At 40.4% G+C, this 16,264-nt stretch overlaps 1 protein-coding gene and 1 long non-coding RNA gene across 4 annotated transcripts in view; one reads left to right on the forward strand and one right to left on the reverse strand.

Annotated features, from left to right (window-relative positions):
- RAPGEF5 (Rap guanine nucleotide exchange factor 5) overlaps positions 1–16,264 on the reverse strand; it is a 163,744-nt gene that overhangs the window by 70,693 nt on the left and 76,787 nt on the right. The window lies entirely within an intron of this gene.
- Positions 10,385–16,264, forward strand: part of LOC141958006 (uncharacterized) — a 62,665-nt gene continuing 56,785 nt past the window's right edge. Inside the window, exon 1 of the long non-coding RNA XR_012633221.1 lies at positions 10,385–10,830. This is a non-coding gene — a long non-coding RNA (uncharacterized LOC141958006). The remainder of the gene's footprint in view (positions 10,831–16,264) is intronic.

A 16,264-nucleotide genomic window follows, 5' to 3' on the forward strand; every position in this document is an offset into this window, starting at 1 on the left:
TTTGGTATCAGTCAGGGATATTTCCATGTCCCTTGAATTCCTGAGTTTGGCCTTTTAATTAGCTAGAAACCAACAACCAGAATGTGCTACCTCCCCTCTTCCTACAAAAGACATCCACTTCTAGAAACAGTGCTAAAAAGCTCTTCTAACAGCTTTCTAACAGAAAAAAACAGTACACTCTACAGTGGACACAGAATATTCAGAAGCCTGCTTCACTGAACAGAAAGTGCATTTTCACATCATTCCTCCATGGGACAGGACATCTGTGTAAAGATTTATTTCTTTATCTTACCCATTACTGAAGTATCTGTTAGTCTGAAACACCCCTAAGTAGCAGTGCAAAACAGGCACTTCCCAACAACAGAATTTTTCTTCAACATCTCTCCATCTGCCTTTTTAAAAAAGGGCCCAGACCCTGAGCTACCCTGGCAAACCCCAGATCCAGAGAGAGTCCCACACTGTTGGTTCCAATGGGTAAAGAAGTAATGCAGCAATTAAGAGATAACCTGACTAAACTTAACGGAGCATGGAAAACCCAGTCTGCAGATTTTTCCGCTGCCAAACAACTGAGCAAAGCCAAAGTGAATTTTCTTTGGGTAACATGCAAGAAAGCAAACTTTACACAGGCTATCTGCTTCCAAATCACATTATGTAACACAGAAATTGCCTCCTCTAGGAGTTACGGAGGGCAGGAACATTTTGTTTTCATAGCATAATTTGGTAAAAGTGACTCAACACAATCAGATAATGCTGATCATTTCTGCCTCTATATCTTTTGATGCTGGTGCCAGGGCATGCCCTTGAGAGGTACGGGAAAAGGCATACGTGAAGAATTCCCGGGGCTGTTCATGTTCTGAAGAGGAGACCGTCCTCCCTTAATGAATCCATGGAGCTTCCCTGCACACACACAAATACCTCCATGTAAGAGGTGTGAAATACAAAAGTGGAGGCTGGAAGGGGGCTCAGAAGCACAAGTGTAAACAGGCTTCTTCTACAGTTCAGGGAAGATGCCCAAATAGCTGACAGAGCAGGACAAAAGCCACAAAATAACAAGGTCTTTGATTGTTTTCCTGGGCAGGTATCTCTTTGCTTGGATGTTATAATCAAACCCTGGAGCATATTACCTATGCAAAAGAAGAATTACAAAAACATGATAAAGACAGAAAGGTCAAGTCTGAAAACTGGGAAACCCTGACTGGTATTCTTTAATTTAGCATCTTTGAATAAGGCGCTTTTGTTTGTTTGTTGTTTTTTTTTTTTTTTTAATATTTTGTCCTGCTCCTTGCTACAGCTCTGCCCTGTTAAGCATATATTGAGGATTTGCTGTGGTCAAAGCTGAGACAAAACATCCTTGTCTGTTGCGACCCTGCTGTACACACTGCAAAGGCTGGAAGCGCCTGCCTCTGCAGTGTGACACTGAGGTCCCCAAACCTGCCCACTGAGAACTAGCTTGGACACACCAAAAGTTACAGGGTTACAGCTGCTGTAGGTCAGAGCTCTGTCCAAGCTCATTAGATCCTACAAGCAGATCCTGGCTGTAACAGCCAAGAGCTACAGCTGTAAAGAAAACCCTTCACAGCTCAGGCTGAAGCATGCTCAGAGCTTACTGAGTCTTCAAATATTAACCTGCAAAGCTCTAAAAACTCTTTACAGAGCATGTAGAAACTGCATTTTTTTGGCCTCCAACTTGGGCCAGTTTTGGGTGGGCAAAAAAACAAGGACTCTTCCCCAAAGGGATTTCAGATCCCATTTCAGACATACATCTGAAGGCCGGAAGAGCTTTTCAGAGTACTACTGCCAGATTTAACACAGCAGAACAGTATTTACCCAAAACCTTACGTTTAGCAGACTCTCAACCACATTAACTGCATTTTTCATTAAAAAAAATTAAATAGGCTGAGGCAGACACCTTTCAGAATAAGCAGATAAGATGCAACAACTCTTAGAAGCAACTGAAAATGAAGTCTTACAATGTGAGGCATTTGCCAAAGCTAGTAATAGTAGACAATGACATGAATCCTAGCTATAAAATCCAAACATATTTATATCACAAACATGGAAGAAGGTTAAAAAAAAAATCTTAAACCATTCTATTAACAGCTTCTTCTGTAACAGACAGTCTTTCAGACAGCATCTATCAAAGACTAAAGAAGATTGCTTGCTTACACTTCACTATGATTTGCCCTGGAATCAGTTATTGTGGAGACAGCAGAATTGGATTTAAAGTCACCAAAGTACAAACAGATGTACAAAAATGACCCTATTCTTTAGAGGCTATTCCTCTTTATTTGACAAGAAAATGGAAATGAACACATCACAATTAAAGTGGAGATGGACGACAATATCTCTGATCTCTGTGGGTAATCCATCTCAGAATATGTTGCTGTATTTCAGTTTTGAGACAGACTGAAATCTGCATTAATAGCCTTGATTCACTTTCAACTACAGCAAAAGAAAAACATTTCAAAGTCACCAGCACAGCTTATCCAAGTTGTATAAGGAGGAGACTGGTATTTCTTCTGCCACAGTTACCCTCTCTTTATTCTAAAAAGGTTAAAATAAAAAATAGCTACTATTCTACCTCTACTTAAATTATTAACGCACAAAATGTTTTCCATGGGACTGCTGATTTTGTAGTTAGTTGCATGACCACCATTTTTTCCAAATTTCAAGGGAAAAATTACCTTACAGGACTGCAGGAACATGAACAGCACTCATGGCATATTCATATTAAATTTTTTTTTTCTCATCTCATGAACTTTTCTCCAGTTCTTCTTTGTACTTTAATATTTTTGTTTCCCTCTGCAGTTGCTAAATCTACTTTCATTAAAATGTGCTAATTCACAGTATGCTGCGAGAAACAGAAATCCACTAATGACATTAAAATGCCTGACACAGTGATTTTGTTTTGGCTCTCAGTGACTTCTGACCAGTCTATAAAACCATAAAATGCTTTAAATGATTCGACCACCACGTCCCCCAGCAAAGGGCACCCAAGGATCATACCAAAACTTTCCGGTGGCCTCACGCTGAGCTATCTGTCTCAGAGATGCACAACAAAGAGCCGACATTTGACTCAACACAACCTCCTCTGAATTTATCAACTTCGCAAATGGTGGTAAAATGAGCATGAGCCAGAGCATAGAAAGAAAAATCAAAATCCTTTGTTGCTGAAGACAATTTTGAATATCACATCCAATAATACACAGAACAAGCCCTTTTAGAAAAACTGTTGGTGCTGTCATCTGCATACCAAGTATCTGCAGCAAAGGCAACGTTAATAACAAGTTACCCTTGTAGAGGGGTCAAAAGGACAGTGCTGGTAAGACAGAGATGACAGACAACAGGCATCAGGGAAAAGATTAATATCCCTACACAGTCATACATCAAGGAACTCAATTTTTCCCTGTAATCCCAAAACTGCTGAGAGTAGGATTATTTCTGCTTTCCCTATTACTAAGAAGAAAGAAACCGCTCATGGGAATAGGGCACAGCTAAATGTGAGTCCTTATGTGAGCAGAAAGGCTGCGGTTAGGTCCTAGGGAAAAAAAAAAAGCTCAGTCTCATGATGTTCCCAAGTGGTGGTCCCACCTCAAACGAGGTTGGGGTTTCATTGTGCAGGCCACTTATAAAACATGAAAAAATCCGTGTAGTTCAAGAAAGACAAAAAGAATGAGAAAAAAAGGAGCCTCACAAGGCATTTCATAGCAGATTAGTAGCAAGAAATGCCCTAAATCGAGATCAAATTGCCTGTACCTCTGACTGGCCCCCAGTTACCTCATCATTTAAGGTGAGGGCACTTTGACAGATCAGGCTTTAATGAAAGGAAGCAATGTGTCTAACACAGGGAAAAGGGCACACTTTCTAAAATAGCATGAAAAAAAAAAAAATTACTGGTGTAACAACCACCGAAGTAATGATATCATAACCTTAACACTCCACATCTCTTTGTCAGATAATGAAAAATGTCTTTTTAAGACAACTGAAGGCTATGCATTTCGGTTTTCACTTTCTTGAAGCTCATGCTCTTCATAGCTATTAGTAGATAAGTTTGACAGCCTGACAGAGAACTACCACCTTGGCAAGGACAACCTAGGAGACCTTCTCTCTGTAAGCATACAAAAGCAGAGGGGAAAAGAAAGGAGGAGGGAGTGGGGAGAGAGAGACGAAAGACATGAGGACAGTATTGTTATCATTCTCTCACAGCTGGCAGGGCAGCACTTATTTCAAAAATACCTGGATATGGAAGAATTGCAGGCCTAGAGCACATGTATTTGTAGAAGAACCTGCCCCAGACCAGGGCAAATTAATGTGACTGTAGAACAAAAGGGGCAGGTGCCAACCACCCCTTCCAGTGGGCTTGCAATCAATGCGGGTGGGGTGTGGAGCTGGTTGGAAATTTTCCAGTACAACTTTTTTTTCTACTGAAAAAAAAAAAAAAGTGGATTTACTGCAACAGAAACAGTGCCAGCACATGTCAATTTGAACAAAAAGCAGCCTGCCGGGCTCCCCCCGCCGCTGGCACATACTGCCTGCCCCAGGCTGGCAGGGCTTCTGCATCCCCTGCCCTCCAGGAGCTCATCAGGCCTGGAGCTACATACAGCCTGGAGGCCCAGGTCCCAAGGTTTCCAGGACAAGTGGCAGAAAAATTAAATCTCTATTTCTGCCCCAAGAGAGTTCTGCAATTGTATTATTTTCACCAGAAGCAGAATGGAAACTTCCCTCCCCTGCCCCCCAAATGTTAGTTTTCTTAGAGGACAGAATTCAAGCACTAGACACATCTCCCTTGCATATGTAGATGAAGCAACAGTTCAATCCCCTGAGCTACCGAAGTGTATCTTCCACTGATGTCAGTGGATCAAACCTTAGCTGCAGTGACAAGCATGAGGGAAATGAGATAAAAACTGCAGGATTTATGTCTTGGCCAGGGAGGGAGGAGGACTAACAAGGATTTGCAGAGGACTGCAGACTTAACCCAGATACCCCAGGACTGATAACACACACTACTATTGTCATATGCCTTAGGGAAAGAACGGAAGATGATTGACTAGATATACAGAAGTTATATTTGAGAATAATCTTAACATCAGAAGGGTGAAATTCAAGAAGTTACTAACTAGAAAAGAACTTAATTAACATCCAGGGGGGTTGGAAGTTAGCTTCTACAGCAGTCTCCATATAGCTTTTACACAAGAATGAAAACTGCAGAAGATAGCTCACTAACATTAGTGGATTTGATTTATTAACATAGACTAATATTCAGTTTGGTAAGGACACACGTACAAAGGCCTTACAGCCTTTGTAAGGAATGTAGTGATAAATAAGGTCTGAAGGAATGAAAAAGAGATAGCAGTAAATATATGACACTGTCAGCCTTATAATGCTCTAATTACCAGTGCTGGACACACACAACTTCTAAGTCAAACAGAGAAGACTGCTGATCCCTTTCTTAGCCTTTCACTCCAATTTATACTTGGTGTGAAGTAAAATACTATTTTAAAAACCTGACTTATCCACTTACTCTCTAACAGAGAAACCTTTGCCTCTTGCCTTATGTCCATAGCACCTCTCAATGCTGCCAATGCCATTACTCTAATCAAAATAAAATAAAATAAAATAAATACAGTATCTCCTTATAAACCATGACTCCAAACTAGGAATATTAAAATTTGTCTATTAAACTGAGGTGCTGTTCATTACATTTATTACTGTAAAGCATATGCCTTTTTGTTGAAGCCTTATGCTTACAGAAGGATGCAGTTGATTTTTCATGAGAGTACTCAATAAAGGCCAGGAGCTGCTTCTAGCCTCATAAAAGGCTTAAGATAAACTTTAAAACCAAAAATACTATATAAAGCTCCAGCCCGTTCTCAGGAACTCCAGGATCAAACTCTCTCAAACACACCGACATTTAACATGGTCTTCAAACATCACAAGTAAAAGAACACTGAGTAAAGGAGTAAAAAAAAAAAATATCCAAAGCTACTGTTTAAAATAAAACCAATTGATTTAAACTTCTAGCGCAACAGTAGACGTCACAAAGTAGAGTTTATATCCTGTGTTTTGGTGGTTGTTTTCAACTAAGTTAAATATAATGAGGTGATTTATTTTGAGACAAGCATGAATCACTATGACTACAGTTTTCTGGGGTTTGGGTGATGGTTTTAACTCCCTCCAAAACATCCTGAAATGACCAGCCTTTTTACTAATGCTTTCTCATGGTTCTTTTCTTGCTAATTCATTCATGTATCTAAATCATTCAAAAATAGATAAGCCACTAATCACTTGCAGACTTGATATCATAAGTAGACAGCAATACATGGAGCGTGCAATAAGGCTGACAAAAAAAGAAAGGAAAAAGGAATTAGAAGGAAAAATAAAACTCACTCTTTCCATCTAATAGCAGGAAATGTGATTTGATTTTGCATATATTGTGTAGGATAAAATAGTTACTGATGTCAATGAGTAGTCTACTACAGAAATAAAAATCAGGCTGATTTTGTACAGGATGCTTTTTTCTAATGTATCTAATGTAATGTATCTGTTTTCTAATGTTCTGTGTATTTTTCTAATATACAGAAGCAAATTAAAGGCTCCTTTTTTTTTTTTGCTTTGTTACAAGGCTTGTTGTCCACATTTAGCAAAAGTAAAAAAGAAAACAAGAAGGGAGGTGAGAAAGAGCAGGTTAACAATTAACCAGCTGTTGTCAGCAATAATTAATTCAAAAGTGGAGGTTATAGCACACAAAAAATAAAGAAATTTTATTGCAAGATTACAAGAAGAAAAGAATTACAAGGAAAAAATGAAATGTGTTTTCTTGCATGACTGTGTAAAGAATAATACTATAAAATCGTAAATTTAATTATATTTTCATCTATGGAAGAAATGCAAAGTGTCACAAACACTAGAAGTTACAGAAAAATTTACAATGCCAGTCACCACATTATGAAATAACTTTTATGTTCCTCCCATTTTACCATTTTAAATACTCACATATTAAGTTACTTTTATTTTGTTCCAGGTGGAATCATGTACCTGTTTCTTAACCAGCTACATGCTCTAAAAATTTATTCGAGTATGAACGTTGGGAGCTTCCTCTGTGCTTTCGTTAGATAATACAATCATGCCCAACTTTAGGAGGCAGGTAAGTTAGTTATACCAAAGACAATCTCAACATTTATTCAAGTTATAGAATGAAAAATGCATCATTACCACGTTAACTGGTATGTCACATGGTATCTGCAATGAGATGCAAGGCATCTTGAGTAAACACTCATCCATGCACTTGTATGTCCTCCTCCACACAGAATGGTTCCTTTGTAGAGGAACATGCACAGTTTTACTCTCTTCTACAAGAAGTGGATAGAAGTATTCCAAACTGTCATTTTTGCATGGGATAATCTAACCAGATCTATCATTAAAATAGGAACAAATCTTGAAAAACAGATTAAACATTGAATGTTTTGCTAGGAATTTCTTCAGTCAAAGACCATGAAACCTTACAAATGACAGAGTGTAGCTCTCAAAGTCACTTTGTACCTTGGCATCAGAAGACCGTTCACAACTGCACTAGAAAAAAAGTCTTCCTGACAGTATGAAGAGCTGCCAGACGTGCAGCAGCACATCACACTGAGGCAGCTGGAGCTGTTGCTGCCTCCAGCCATCTGCCCCACCCTTCTGATGGATGTTGCCACCCCCAGAATAAGGACATCTGATCTACCCTTGAATCCGTCCCGAACCACGCCGCTGCATGTCTTGCCGGGCTCAGATATTATCAGCAGCTAACATAACAACCTCTCCTCGAGAGGGCCTCCCCTCTTCCCTGCTCTTAATGAAGACAACTCTCTCCACAACAACCCCCTCAAATCATATTGCTCTACTGCCAGTCCCATCTATAAAGCATGAACACCCATCAGTTGCTAGGCTTTGTCTGCACTTCCCTGCTGCCCTTTTCTAGCTCTACTTTTCCAGCCACTATCATGCCAACACAAGGCTCCCTTCCCCATCGTTTTCATTCACCACCTGGAGCAGCATCAACACCAGTTTCTTGAGTAAATAAACTCTCTTTCTCCTCTCTCAAAATACCTCATCCTTCTTGACATCCTGAGCAACCTGAAGCAATATTACCTATACGAAGAGATAGCAACACTACAATACCACACTGTATACACAGTGGTTTCTTCAGCCAGCAAGGGCTCCACTTGGGGATGCAAATGTCCACTGGTATGTATCTTCTCCTGATCCCATTCTCTTCCTCTCAGCACATCCCATTACCATTAGACAGCATAGCAAAGACCACCCAGACCCTGCCAACATCTGTGATGTCACCCAAGAAAAACCTAAACTCTTGTGTATCTCTGATCCTGACCTGCCTTCCCCCATTTCTGGCTTCAATTCCTGCCTGACCTTCATAGCTTCATACAATTTATATAGTTTTATACAGGTTTATTTGTGTATAAGCTTGAGATCTCATATAACCAGCTTATTCCTCCTTATTCAGGAAATTATTTATATGTCAGATGTCTCAGAAAGTCAGCCTGTCTCATAAGTCCTTCCCGTAATGACTTCTTAAACCTGTTTACTTTGTCATTACTGGGCTCTTCCTTCCCACCCGGTTGGTCATTTGCTATTTGACCTGAACTTTGACAGGCAAGGAGATGCTGTGGGTGAAGAAGAGGCACGCTCTGGTATTCATCAGCTGTCACAGAGCATTTGAGTAAAGGAAAGATAAAATGAGATGTGTGAACAAATGGCCAGGTCTTAACTCCCTAATAGAACCCTGTGGAGAGGGTTACAATATCCAAGTACTCCAGGGAAATAACTAATGATCCTTTCTTCAGTTCAGTCATGTTTCAAGAAGCAATCGCCTGAGTTACTAAGTGCTTGAGACTGCCTCAGTAATTGCAATGATTTATTTTATGCATCATCATAACTACAGCACTAGGTCAGGAGGACTTGTGCCTTATGGATGCCTTGAATTTTAACACAGATATTGGAGGATTAGGAGACTGCAATCAGAAACACAGAGACCACAATTATTTGACTGGGGGAAAAAAAGACAAAGTCTTTAAAATATTAGGTGTCTAAAATATTAGGTTTCTGTTAGATTTTTAATAAAATGAATTATATTTTCAGATGATCCTAATCAGAAGTTGCTCTCATTTTTCCTCTGCTCCCTTAAAATGCAAGTGATCGTAATCTAATGTTCCTGAAGATCTCTGCTAGGATTTTTTTTCCAGTTTAAGTAATGAATGTGCAGTTAACAGTGTAACTACCCACTCAATAAAGACAAAAAACGCCTGTTGTCTCTGTCTTATACATCTCTGTATTCCAGAGGAAACGCTCCCTGTGCAAAGCTGTTTCTTCATCTACCCTTAGTTTGTGCTGATGCAGTGCCTGCCTGTTAACAACCAGCAAAGAAAGAGACAAAACCTTAAGCTTATGAGCATTTATTTGCTGTAAGAGGTATAACCTTTACACATAGCGACTCACCTGACCTACCAAATGTGCCGGAGGATATTTTGTGAGGAGACACATCCACAATGCAGGAGGATATGTTTGCACAGCAACAGAAGAGTTTGATTAGCAGCTTCTCAGGCATCCCCCTTCTCCTGACATTACTTAAACCCCATTCCCCAATCACCATTCCTTTTAGCTATGTGAGGCTTCACTGGCACAGAAGGACATTTTTAGGATAATGATAATTTAAAGTGCTGTCATCACCAGAACTTTCAGGCTATCTGAAGATCTTGAAGACAATTCTCCTCCACCCCCATAAACTTCAAGCTGTTCCCCCATGATAACTGAAGTGTTAACCTTCAGCACTGTTTTTCCAATTACTGTGTTTCAAGGTTAGCAATGTGGAAAATACTAAATTAACCCAGCTTTCAAGGTCAAAATAAAAAATGCATCAATGATAGTCCACAGTAACTTTCATTCATTTGGTATTCAGGATGCATCCCGTCTGAATATCAAATCACAAAATCATTGCCAATTCATCAGATTTTAGGCTTTAGCTTATTAAAAACTAGACTATGCTAAAAATAAAATGCTGGTTTTTATCTGATCTAAGATGTTTCTGTATAGCATGATCTAAGCCTTTAATTATCTATATCTCTATATTATCTCAATTGTTATTTCAATATAAGCAAATTCATAACAATGTATTTTAATGTGGTAAAGCAATAGCAGTCAAAAAAGCTGAATGTCAAGATGCTAAAAATGAAAATGTTTTTCTACATTGTGTGTGCCAGGAAAGCAAGAGCTCACATGACATTTGGCAGTGATTTCCCATGATGAAGCAACTCTTCAGGGCTCTCATTTTCGTAAAAGCCATAGTCTATTTAGAGCTAGCTCCTTGCCCTTAACAGTACAATACATATAAAGTTCATTAAATATATTGTCTAAGGTAGGAAAGCGAGAAGGTTTTGCTGTAGCAAGCACTTAACGTGTGCATGGCAAATCAGAAGGGAAAAAAAGTAAAAAGGATTGGAACAAATTATTTTTATCACACAAAGGTGACACAGGCATTCTGATATTACATGTTGTGCTGCATTAGCAAAATTGCCCAAATGAAGAATCGTCAGAATGGGAAGTATTATTAGATTTTAATCAATAGGATTTTTTTCAAGCAGGATGGGCTCCCAACCATTTGATGCAGATCTTTTCCATACATGAGAGCACTGGAATATCGGAAACCGCAGCATTAATGAATTACAAGGAAAATTGCAAATGCCTACAAGATTATAGTTAATTTTCACATTACAATGGTCAAGCAACTTTTACAGCATTTCTCCTGGAACACTAAACCTTTATTTCTTCTTATAGCAGGTAAGATATTAATTTCTACCATAATTAAATGAGTAAATTGCTACTTTTTTTACTGTTTCTATTCTTAGGGGATCCTTAATACATATTGAACATCACACAAATTAAAAACTAATAACGTTTTAAAACAGTATGTATATGCATGATTTACTGTATAGCTTTTGTCTAGTACAAATATTTACTATTTACATATCACTGCAGTGAAAACAGTAGGTGTCAACTGATTAACCGGCAAATATAGACAGAGTTTAAGTGCATTGCTAGAGCAGCTGAAAAGGAAAATGTTGTAGTGGAATTGTAGTCTTTTTCCCTGCAGAGTACAAAACTAAGTTTTGCATCAGGAAAGAAATAGTCATATCTGTACGTATACATAAGTGTGTCTGTGTAACAGCTGAGGGTGGGAGAGTGAGAACAGATGAATTACAGGGAGAATACGGCCACCCAGTGAAAGAAGAGAGCAACTCTGTTCTACGGATGGCTGTGGATCCCACACAAATTAGCACAGATACCCACAGCTCTGTTGTAAAATTGGAGCACGTTCCTTCAGTTCCTGCGTAGTTTCCTACAAGAAAATGTCTAAAATAAAATCAGAGAGGCAGATTTTTAGGGGGTCTCCTGAAATGAAGGCCACATTAAAAATCTGTCACCTGAAGCAATCTGTTCAGACTTTAAAATGGAAGCTGCTTCAGCCTATCCATAGCATCCTTCAACCAGCCAGTGCACCCTAACTACTCAAGCATCACATCAGTGTGGGAGAGCATCCTGAGCGCCTATGTTCACAATGCTCCTGAAAGCAGGGAAGCAACACTTCCATGTATTAAGGAGGATCTGAGACACAGAGATATTCGGTCATTAGCCCAAGGTCTCGGAGGAAGCCCGTGCAGAACGGGGAGCTCCCAAGTCCCTATCTGACACCACAACTCCACCACCCACCCTTCCTCTTCAGGGAGGCAGCTATGGTAATGTGTACCTACAAAGAGTTATCTGCAGGATAACCCAGTGAAGAGACAACCTGCATCTATCACTTTTTCCATCAGCAGGCACTGGATGGAGAACAGGGGAAAGGTGACATTCACAGCCCTGATGTCCCTGAGATAAGGGCACAGAAATTTGTCTCAAATGTGGTGCCTGAGATTCAGCTTTCAAGCTGAAGAACTGAAAAGGAGACTGAAACTTTTTAGAAACTGCCAGATGAAAATCGGATGCAATCTGAAGAGAGGAGGAGGAAAGGAGTGTCAGAACAGATGGGACACCAGGAGAAAGCAGCTTCTTTATGTTACCAACTGAGACTGTGTGTAAATGACTAGTTTTTTCTACAACGTGAAAAAAGATTCCATAAGTAGTCCTTGTAAGCAATCAGCTTTGCTTTTAGCAATTGTTTGCAGTCTGTTTAATGAATAAATACATACATACAGCATATGCATACATAGGCAGCATATATCTCTACAGAAAGAGAACTGGGGGACCACTAGCACTCCACATTTCTTGGTGTAGGAGGATTCTACAACACTCTTTGTGAAATCCTGAGAAAGGCTCCACATGCAGGATGCCATCACCTGCAATGTGCAGGATTTGATGGGTTCCCAGTGGGGCACTGGGCACTGCTCAAACTCGTCTGGAAAATCTTGCAATGCCAGTGATAAAGCAAGTAGGACAATCCTCCACCCAGACTTAACTTACTACTTCTGCCTCTGCAGAGAATAGGAGTAAAGAACTCACTGAAAAGGAAGTTTTGTTTAGAAGCCATATGCTTCTTTTACACAAGTTCATCAAATCTAGGAAACCAAAAAGAAATCAATATAGCCCAATGATTAGCTCACTATAGATACTGTGTACAGACTGAAAGATTATTTAGACAGACTAAATCAATGTGTTAATTCCACTGAAAAGTTTCAGAGTTCACACATGAGGAGACAAAGCCAGAGTGTTGGTACACTTTCCAGCCATGAAAGGCTGGATTTCCACATGAGGGAATCCAGGCCTGAATATGTCTCGTTTTTAGCTTGAAACCTGAACAGCCAGGCTTTGCATGTGAGAACTGAAATTCTGGCCTCTTCACTCCAGCGAGCTCTGATTAGTGTCTTCTTGTCCTGACTCTGACCACATCAGTTCCCTTTATTAACCTGCTAAATGCGGCCAAACAGCGTATTTTGCAAACACTAATTCAATGTAACTGCTGTAGTTGTATCCATATATATGTTTCAAAGGTTCCTACATGAAATATCAAAAGTATCTGGCAAAAAGGCCTAAACTGATACTGTATTCACGTGATAAATATTAGTGCCTCTAAAAAGGGAGGAGACACGGTGATACTGCAACCAAACCAAAAAGGTGATGCATATACTCATTCTGTGTTTGTCTCCTACTCTACCAAAAGAGCAGGTTCTCCTTTGTTCTGCCCAGGACTGATCTAAGCAGAAACGCTGCTCCTGATAGAGCACACACAGGTCTGCTTCCCTCACCTCCCAGAGAAAATGGAGACAAATTAAGGGATGCTGCTCTGAGTCCAGTCAGTCCAGGTGAGACAACAGTGTCAGCCCGGCTGGCAGGGGACAGAGCTGATGTGACACAGCACAGCCAACAAGAGATGTGAGCTGTTATGCCTTTCCCTTGATCAAACAGGGCTGTGTAGTTCAGCATCACCCCCTGCTCAGGGCTTACCCGAGTTCAGAGCTTGGAAATCTATCTAAGGTTTGATCTCCAGCAAGCTGTTAAAGGAAATACCAGCTGCTATTCATGCTCTTCCTGAGTTAGGTCATTCCATTATTTTCCAGGTCACCAAATGAGGCTAAAGTACTTTTTCCTGCACCCAGCAACTGCTGCCGCTCCCGCACGTCAGAGCATTCCCCGCTCGGATGTGCACGTCCCAGCCAGTGACAAAAAAAGCTGGGCACTGCCTGCCACATCGTATCAGAAAATATATTCAAGGAAGGCCACAAGGTCATTGCTAATTTCAAACCCTGTTTCATGTTTCCATGTGAAACATCTAATTAAAACTTTTCACTGGGTAGTTAAAATGAAATCCATGCATATCCACTTGAGACCTCATTTTCACGTGCTGTGAATTAGAATATAGGAGGCGGTGCACACAGTGGTAGGAACACTAATCGAGGAAGGAGAGGGGAATACCTGCTTTGATTTAGGGGAAGACAGTCAGCAAAAATATCACTAATCGCCTGGGTTTTCATTCCTTTGCTGCTTGAGCTGTCACATACAACCAGAAAAAAATGAATGCAAGTGGTGTATTAACTGCTACCAAATCAGCATTCTCCACAGGTGACTGTGTGTCAAGCACATCTTGCAAAATGCCACCACCTTCCAAGGCTATAGCACAACGAAAGCATTAGACCCTAAGGGCTATACCCTGTTCTCACCAAAAAATACCTCTTAACATCAGCAGGAGCTGAATTAAGCTTTATAATGCAGGCACAGTGAGTGACAGAATGGCCATAGCAAAAGGACAACACTTGTACATTTAAGGGATGTCTCATGATTAAATAAATGAATCCTGTAAAAAGAGAAGCCTGCAAAAAAATACAAGGTCAAGTTGTCCTTCCTTTTTTGCTGTGGAGGAGGCTTCAGCAATGTAGGCAGAGATAGACACTTTACAGGTGCCCCTTTTCCAAAAAGCCCTCAGTGCACACAGCCTGACTCTGGTACAGGGGCAGCAGCTGAAGGAAAGGAAAGGGCTGAGTCTTTACACCAGCATGCTCCAGGTGGTCTCCAGAGCCTGTCTGCAGGAGCAAATGTCGACAAATGCTGATGACATTTATTTCAGTGAGGTCCTGACACAGGCTGTCAGATGTCTGAAGAAAGCTAGGTTGCTTTGCCAGTTGGGGAGGGTTGTGGTGACAGCACAGCAGCACCTGAAATCAAAGCAGGCCTTACTGACTCCAGAGCATCCTGCCACTGGAACCACACTGACCTTAGCATAGAGTGAAGATCTTACTAAAGAATTGGCTCTGGTAGAGTTTCTACTCCAAACAGGAGCAAAGATTGATATGTAGAAACATGTTCACCTGTTCAACGACACTAGCCATGTATCTTCTGCATTACTGGCCCAAATCTCCACTTCAGTGAAACTGAAGATCTTTCCAGAACTTATTTGGGAGGATAGGGGAAAGAAAAAAAAAGACACATGTGAAGCACTGAATCCTTTTTACATGACTCTGATCTCTGGGCAGGCTACCGAATCTCAGCTTCCAAACAGGATGATGTGGTGGACAGCCATCAGCTTCTGGCTTATCAACAGTTTTTCAGTTATCTTGGCTGTTTCTTCTCAGCCAGGTCCACACTGTGAGCCAAAGCCAGGTATCCTTGAACGGTTTCAGTTCCAAGAGAAAAGTGTAGTAATATAATAAACGAATGAGAAGATCTGCACCACTGAAAGGTGAAAGGCAAAATTACTTCTCATGAATTTCAGAAACTGCTTGCAATTTCTGACTTAAGTTTGCATGGTACCTATTCAAAGCATTATCAACTTTTCTTTTTAATCTTCCTGAATTTAGATAACAAATTCCCTAACTTGACTGAGAGAGCCAGGCACTTTTGTTATTCGGCGTTCCCAGGACAAGTGTAGAAGTAGATGGCAGGATACATCCACTGTATTATCATCATAACTGCAAGTTTATCGATGTCATAAATCAGAAAAATGGAGAAAAGAACATTCAGAACATCATCAAATGTATTGATCATACAAAGAAAGGGACAGAACAGTAAATTTAAAACTGGAAAACACTGGAGCAGGCGCTTTGAATTCATAAACTGGTAATTTCTAGTTTTCTAGAGGGAGAAAAAGATTAATTTTATGTAAGCCTTTGGACAGTCTAGAAACATAAGCAGGTAAGTCATTCAGAATCTGGAGAGAAACACAGAATCAGAGGACAGTGACAACCTGCAGAAGAAAGCTTTATGAGAGTTTCTTTGCTTTTCCACACTGATACACAGAACAGCAGGCAGAACCATGGAACCATGTTTTCAGTGTTAGTGCTACCAGGAACTGTGTGGTCCCACTGCTCACAAAAAACAGCACTTGTGTCCTCTCCCTGCTCCCAGATGCTGACCCCTACTCGTCATTCACCCCCTTCTTTGTGCATGCACGCCTTCATGAAGCCACATGGTGAAACACAGGATCTAGATTAAAATTGTGCCAGCCAAGAAAATGCAAGGACGTTTAATTTGATCCAGTTCAGTTTCTGGATTTGGTAAATCACAAGGCTTTGGGGAATAAAGGAGGAAGGCTGTTAGCTGCAGAAACGCCAGCAAGGGTCATCCCTGACACCACATCTCATTACCACCCCATACGCATATCCCCATACCACAAAGGAAACCGATCCGGTCAGAAAGTAACTCCACAAGAAAGGTGTATTCAGTTCCTTTTTTGTCGGGACTATTCCCTGTGTGTCTTCACAAAGCAGCATGGCATAGGGAATACCCG

Source organism: Athene noctua, chromosome 2 (genome assembly GCF_965140245.1).
Source record: "Athene noctua chromosome 2, bAthNoc1.hap1.1, whole genome shotgun sequence".
Classification (NCBI taxonomy): Eukaryota; Metazoa; Chordata; class Aves; order Strigiformes; family Strigidae; genus Athene; species Athene noctua.